The sequence below is a fragment of the Phocoena phocoena genome, chromosome 11 (genome assembly GCF_963924675.1).
Source record: "Phocoena phocoena chromosome 11, mPhoPho1.1, whole genome shotgun sequence".
NCBI classification, from domain to species: domain Eukaryota; kingdom Metazoa; phylum Chordata; class Mammalia; order Artiodactyla; family Phocoenidae; genus Phocoena; species Phocoena phocoena.
In genome coordinates this window covers 61,892,184-61,899,860 of record NC_089229.1, presented here as the reverse complement: position 1 = coordinate 61,899,860, position 7,677 = coordinate 61,892,184, and the positions used below count along the sequence as shown (strand labels likewise).

Below are 7,677 nucleotides of genomic sequence, written 5' to 3'. Positions count from 1 at the left end.
ACGGCAGTGACAAAGAATGAGCCACTTCTACCTGCCACAACTTGAATGCAATGTTGAGTGAAAAAAATCACATTGCAGAAAGATCCATCCAGCGCTCTGTTCTGCAGCACATAGACTAAAATTGGAACGATACAGAGAAGATTAGCATGGCCCCTGTGCAAGGATGACACGCAAATTTGTGAAACGTTCCATATTTTTTGCAGCACTATTTACAACAGCCAGGACATGGAAGCAACCTAAGTGTCCATCGACAGATGAATGGATAAAGAAGATGTGGCACATTTATACAATGGAATATTACTCGGCCATAAAAAGAAACGAAATTGAGTTATTTGTAGTGAGGTGGGTGGACCTAGAGTCTGTCATACAGAGTGAAGCAAGTCAGAAAGAGAAAAACAAATACCGTATGCTAACACATGTATATGGAACCTAAACAAACAAATAAAAAAGGTTCTGAAGAACCTAGGGGCAGGCCAGAAATAAAGATGCAGATGTAGAGAATGGACTTGAGGACACAGGGAGGGGGAAGGGTAAGCTGGGATGAAGTGAGAGAGTGGCATTGACATATATACATTACCAAATGTAAAATAGATAGCTAGTGGGAAGCAGCTGCATAGCACAGGGAGATCAGCTCAGTGCTCTGTGACCACCTAGAGGGGTGGGATAGGGAGGATGGGAGGGAGATGCAAGAGGGAGGGTTATGGGGATATATGTATATGTACAGCTGATTCACTTTGTTACGCAGCAGAAACTAACACACCATTGTAAAGCAATTATACTCCAATAAAGATGTTAAAAAAAAAATACATGCAGTATGATTCCATTTATAGAAAATTTAAAAACACATAAAACTAAGCAACATATGTTTTATGAATACAAAAATGAATATGTGTGGGACTTCCCTGGTGGTCCAGTGGTTAGGACTCCGCGATTTCACTGCCATGGGCCCAGGTTCAATTCCTAGTCGGGGAACTAACGATTCCCGCAAGCCGAGAGGACTGGCCAAAAAAAAAAAAAAAAAAAAAAAAGGAATATGTGGTAGAGCTACATATAAAGAAAACTAAAGAAACAGTGAAACCGAAGTTTCTGAAGAGGGAGGAAAGATATGGGAATAAAGGCATACAGGAGACTTCAAAGTGAAGTGATTTTTTTTTAAAGTGGATGGTGGTGGGACTTCCCTGGTGATCCAGTGGGTAAGACTCCTCGCTCCCAATGTAGGGGGCCCAGGTTTGATCGCTGGTCAGGGAACTAGATCCCACATACATGCGGCAACTAAGAAGTCTGCATCCGTAACTAAAGATCCCTCATGCCGCAACTAAACAAGTTCCTGCATGCTGCGACTAAAAAAGATCCCGAGTGCCTCAACTAAGACCCTGAGCAGCTTAAATAAATATTAAAAAAAAACAGTGTATGGTGGTTGCTGGTGGCACTGCTCTTCTTTGTACCCTACACATATTTTATAAATATTCTTCTGTATCTGCTAATATTTAATAAAAAAAATCTTTTTAAAAATCTAAGATTCTAATGATAGCACCTTCTGGCAGGAACATGGCTTCCAGCATGTACCCCCACGTACATGGTCCCAGACCTCAGAGGAAGAGTGATTGTAAAACTTTCTGTACACAGCTCTGCAAGTATAAGGCTCAGGGGTTAAGGACTAGACATTGGTGGCAACAAACCTGGGCACAAATTCTGGATCTGCCGCTTCTAATAATAACAACCTACTTCCTAGGGTTGTTTGTTGTAAGCACTAAGTTCAATGAAATAATTCATGGAAAAAGCTTAGCAGTCTCTGCACCCAGTAAGTGCTCTAAAAGTGTTAGTTTCTATCAGTAGCAGCTGTGTGACCCTTGGGCAAATGAGTTAATCTAAGCCTCAACTTCCTCATCTGTAAAGTGGGGGTAACTAATACCTAACCCACAGGGTGGTGGGAAGGATTAAATCAGAAATAATGTATGTAAAGTACCCGGCAGAGCGTCTGGCACAGACTCAGCCTTCAATTAGTTCTATTATTATCATTAATAAATCACTGCTCAGTTTCCCAGGAATTATCCTTAAACACCTGGTCCTCGGCCAAAGCCACACTCCTTACTCTGTCGTACTTAAAAGTAACTCCAGCTGAGCTGTGCTGTTATTTAAACATACAAGCTGCTGCCTATGGAGAAGGCTGGTGTTCGGAGTCACTTGGATCCACTTGGGGCACACGTGGCTGTCATGATATCAAGGGGGAACGGGGTCACTTTGGGTGGGGGGAGACAGGTCATTTTCTTTTAAAACGTCAGATGCAGCAGCAGAAGCAGCAGCAAAGATCAAATCAAATCAAATCAAATCTCTTTGAGTGTCTATTTTATATTAGGTGTTGTCTGGGAGACAGAAGAGATTTGTTCATTGTGCCAGTATTGACTGAGCTCCTGCTTCATGCCAGGTGCTCTGTCAGATGGAGGAGATACAGAGATGCGCAAGCCCAGCCTTCAAGGAGCGAACGGTCAACTGGGGGAGTCAAATTTTAAACAGAGATCACCCAGTGAGAAGACAGCATGAGAGAGGCACCCTCGGGGGCTGAAGGAGAGAGGATGAGGTCATGTCAGCCCGTGGGGGAGGGGGATGTTTGAGAAGCCCCTCAGGGGAGAAGCTTGGGCTGAGCACTAACACACAAGTAGGGGGTGGCCAGTGAGGCGAGCACATTTCAGGCAGAGGGAACAGCACACAGAAAGCCCTAGAGGCAGGAGACAGTGTGGCCCATCAGAGAATTCCAAGTAGTTTGGTTTGGTGGGAGTGTGAAGCCTGATGGGAGTAGCAAATGATGGGTCTGGAGCGGTGGCTAAAACCAAGCCATCGTGGCAAGGAGTTTGCCCTTGACCTGAGGTATGGGGAGCGGTAAAGGATTAGTGGGAGCCCAGCATTACAGGAAGTGTAGTAGGACAGCTGGTGGAGCGTGTCCAGGAGATGGACCTAACTGGCAGCTGGAGGGCCAGTTAAGAGGAGCTTGGGGGTCTGACCCATGATAGCAGCAATACAGATGAGGAGGGAAGATATGGTGTTAGGAAAACTCCCTTGGGTGATGGGGTGGGACAATTCATCCCAGCTGGGACACAGACGGACAGAGAGAGGTGTGAGATCATCCCTCTCCCCATGGGATTTTAAAATCTAGTTAGAGAACAAGAACCGGTAGCACCGGGTTCAGGTGGCACCCATCCAGGGAGGGAACAGGGGTAGGAAAAAGATCTTTCACTGAATACCCTTTTGCACTCTGAACCCTGACTACATTACCTATTCAAAAATCAATAAAATTAGAACTGAAGAATAGCACAGACAAGTTGATAACGGTAGAGTTCCCTGTGGGCTTGAAGAAGGCTTCAAGGGGGAAATGGAGATTCAGCGTAGAGGTGGTGTCCTGTCCCAGGGGTTGCTGGGCCGGCACAAAGGGTTCTGCCCGACACTGACACCTTACCAGTTCTGCAACTGCCCCAGCTAAGCAAAGACTGAGGGCCGCAGAATGGGGAAGTGTTCGCCATGACACTGTTGAGCCATCCTGCAGGCAGCATCTTCCCTGATACTTTGTCTATGTTCCACTCCAGCAAGAAAGAGGGAGCACAGTTAGAAACAAAGGCGTGGTACAGGCATATCTCGGAGATATTGTGGGTTCAGTTTCAGACCACTGCAAGAAAGTGAGTCACACAATTTTCTGATTTCCCAGTACATATAATGGTTATGTTTATACTATACTGTAGTCTATTAAGTGTGCAATAGCATTACGTCAAAGAAAACGGAAAAAACCTTAATTAAAAATTAACGCTGTTGGGAAAATGGCAATGACAGACTTGCTCAACACAGGGTTGCCACAAACCTTCAATTTACAAAAAAACCTTGCAGTATCTGTGAAGCAAAATAAAGCAAAGCACAATAAAACGAGGTATGCCTGTAAAGCTTAGTTACCAGCTGTTGCCAAGTGCTTAAGACTCACCTCTTCCAGGAAGGCCTCCCTGACTGACTCACACAGAATCACCCAGGTCACTCCAACTCCCTCATCCTGGCATTGCCTTGTAGTCCCTTGCAGTGTGGTTTCCCTTTGTTCCTTTTTTTCCCTCCTGGAGAGAGACTTGGGGTTAAGTTGAGCGCTTCCCAGGCATCTGCTCTCTCGATCCAACCCGGCTGTCTAAGTCTTTCTCTCTGGTGCCTGCAGTTCCTCAAGGTACTAACCAAATCCTAAAATGAAACAAGACACCTGTGATTAGCCTTGGCAGTAAGGGACTCGGTCTCTGGTTTGTTTGCTCAGCATGCGAGAGATGGGAGAGTCCCTTAGAATGGACACATAATCTGATTCCGATGGAAGTCAGAAGACTTTGGGTTTAAGGATTCCTGCTCTCTGCGTAAGAGACGATTCCCAGAAGTGTGGCTGGCAAGATCGGGGAGGTCACCAGCCTTGGGGAAGAAACAGCCCCTATTGTACACAGTCCTTTGTCAAGAGCAGGGCTTCACATGGTCCTCCCTGCAGTGTAGCTCCCTCACCTTCAGGCTGGACACCAGGTCCACTGGCAAGTATGCCCATTGGCCCTCACCCACTCATTCCCCACCTGCTGCTGCTGGGTGTTCATTCCTAACTCTTTTTCCTCCAACCACCCTTGGGATTGCAACACATCAGACCATCTCGGTTTTAGTAGCGAGATGACGCCAGAAATCCTCTTATTCTAGGAAAACAAATTGGACCTGTTTTCCTGGCCTCACCAGTCAGAACACAAACTTACCTTCTGTCCCTGGTATAAGGGAACTAAGGCTTCACCCAGTGCATTGTCTATCAAACTGTTGATTGCAACTCATTATAGGATTGTTAAATAAATTTAAAGTGTTGTAAGTCAGCATGAAAAAAAAATTCTTTCAAAGATCAGACTAGGGCTTCCCCAGTGGCGCAGTGGTTAAGAATCCGCCTGCCAATGCAGGGGTCATGGGTTTAAGCCCTGGTCTGGGAAGATCCCACATGCCATGGAGCAACTAGGCCTGTGCGTCACAACTACTGAGCCTGTGCTCTAGAGCCCGTGAGCCACAACTACTGAGCCTGCGGGCCAGAACTACTGAAGCCCACACGCCTAGAGCCCATGCTCTGCAACAGAAGCCACCACAATGAGCAGCCTGTGCACTGCAACGAAGAGTAGCCCCCGCTCGCTGCAAAGCCTGGGCGTTGCAACGAAGACCCTACGCAGCCAAAAGTAAAAAAATTAAAAAAATAAATAAATGTATTAAAAAAAGAAAAAGATTAGACTAGACTAGAACAAAAAAGAAAATACCAACTGCCATTACATCACATGTAACATGGGTAAGTACTGTTTCGTTCAAATTTCATTTCAGTTATTATAAATACGTATATAGAGTGTACTGAAAGTTCAGGTAGAAACCAGGTAGTATGGTTTTAAGCTTTAATAACTTCAGAAGTATAAATGCTACAGACTTACAAAGAACATCATTTGAAAGTTTTATTTAAATTTCTTTCACCTTATTTTTATGAATTTTGAATAATGTATTTTTATTTTAATGTTTGTCTCTGTCCACTGAAGATGATAAATATTTCCTGATACAAAACTAAAATGAAAAAATTGTTATTCAAAATTCACATAGGTAAAAGAAATTTAAATTATTACGTTTTCAAATGATGTTTTTTGTTAGTTTGTAGAATTCATACCTCTTATGCGATTAAAGTGTAAAACTTTTCTAAGGATATTCCCTGGTGGTCCAGTGGTTAGGACTCGGCACTTTCACTGCTGGGGCCTGGGTTTATACTTCTACTTTGGCCTTATCACAGTCTGTCCTCTCTCACACCTTTGTGAACTCCTGGACCAGAAAGGACAGGTTATTTTCACCTTTTTAATCACTTGCAAAGTCTAGCACAAAGTTCGTATGTAGCAGGTATTCCATAAACCCTTGTTAAATGAGATGAGGCCGGTGGGGTTAACGTGACCCCTTTAAAGCTACAAGGGTGAGGGCTGGCTTCACTAAATGATGTTTTGAATGCACTTCCGGCCAACAAGCATGTGAGTTACATGATCTGTTGTTACACACCAGCGTGGCACTTAGACTAGGTCTGAGTCCACTACTCTCGTTTGACAGTGAGGCCAGAGTGGTTAGGTGACTTCTCTTGTGTCACACAGCTCACAGCTCTCCCAACTCCCAGGCCACTGCTCTGTTCCCACCCTCTTACCTCCCCCTTGGAGGTCACCTGGGGAGTTTGGGGACCAGGTTTGGCTCTCCTGAGCCTGGGGCATGGCAATTTTCCAGAACCTCCCAATTCCTCTCATAGACAACCCCCCAGCCTCTACCCCTCCCTCTTCCCCTCCCCCCTCCTCCCACCACCCGCCAGGGCTTGCCCTCCTCCAACTCCCACCTAGGACTACAAATGCTTTAAAGATGCCGCAAATCAAAGTCCCAGGTAAAGTTTCGCCTTTTGTGAAAGCGGGGGTGGGGGTGGGGGTGGGGGGGTGTTAGTTACCAAGGACGTGCTCTTGCTGGCCTGGTGGCCTCTTGTAACAAAGTTTCTTTCTGTTTATCAGTGGAGCGGCTGACCTGGAGACGTGGGGACCAGGAAGTCAGCAGTGGCAACACCACCAACAGGGATGTTTGCTCAGGTTGGTCAGACTACCTACCGTTCAATTACAGGTTTATTCTTTGAATAGTGATGACTGTTGCCGCTCTCACTGGGAGCATGTGTGTGGAGGAGCTAACACCACGCTGGGGGTGGGGGGACGACAGGTCAATTTCAAGCTACTGGTTGTGGGGAGGGAGCCAAGAGGCTGTTTTGGACAAATGATTCTCCGTTTCTTCCCTGCCAGCACTTTCTGGACATCAAACCCTGCCTGCATTTCACTTCCTCTGTTCTCATGCTGTGAACAAAGTAGCAAACTATCTGGTCCCAACTCCTCCTCCTACCTCTGACCCTTTGAATTACAGAATGCTGGGAGGTTTTCACTTTTCTCCATAATTACACTTTGAAGACACTTCAGCTTTCCCCCAAGACTAAAGCTGCAGTACGTGGTTATTTTCCCAGAAAGATGCACTGAAAGTTATTTCAGTAGCTAGTCTGTCAGGTTTTCTCCCTGGTAGATGCAGGTTTATGTTTTGTTTGCACAGTGTTTTAAGCTTTAGTTACCCAAACAGATTTTTCCATTGAGAAGCCCAACCCAACTTTACTCACACTGTACACCTAGAATATGCTCGGCATATAGTAGGTGCTCAGTAAATATTTCTTGATTTATTCCAAGTTTGTAAAAGTCACTGAAAATCAAAATAATATGTGACCAAGCAGGAAGTTCAACAGCTCACAGGTTTTTGTTACTGGATGGAGGACCTCCAGGCCCTGCCAGGTGAGGCAGGGATGTGCAACTATCTCAAACTGAGCCTTGAGACTCCTCAGAATCCAGGGATAAAGGAGGACCCCAGGTGGGTATGAGCTGGGATTCCCTAATTATCTAGGAACCCTGGTGACAGTCAGGCTGGGTTTGAGAGAAGGCAAAAAAAAAGAACTTGGATTGAGTCTTATCATCCTTTGATTGTCAGAGGAAGGGGAACGGATGGGGGAGTTTAACAGGAGGGGTATTCCTGCAGGCTTGCGCTGGTCTCCAGATTGGGGGCAGGTGATGGTGAGGACAGAACTGAAGTTTTCCCGTCTGTCCTCACCGCACAGGGTGCTCC

At 45.6% G+C, this 7,677-nt stretch overlaps 1 non-coding gene across 1 annotated transcript; it reads left to right on the top strand.

Annotated features, from left to right (window-relative positions):
- The first annotated feature begins 91 nt into the window (after positions 1-91).
- LOC136131675 (U6 spliceosomal RNA) lies at positions 92-198 on the top strand. Its single transcript, XR_010656405.1, has one exon. It is a non-coding gene; the product is annotated as a U6 spliceosomal RNA (small nuclear RNA).
- Positions 199-7,677: the final 7,479 nt, after the last annotated feature.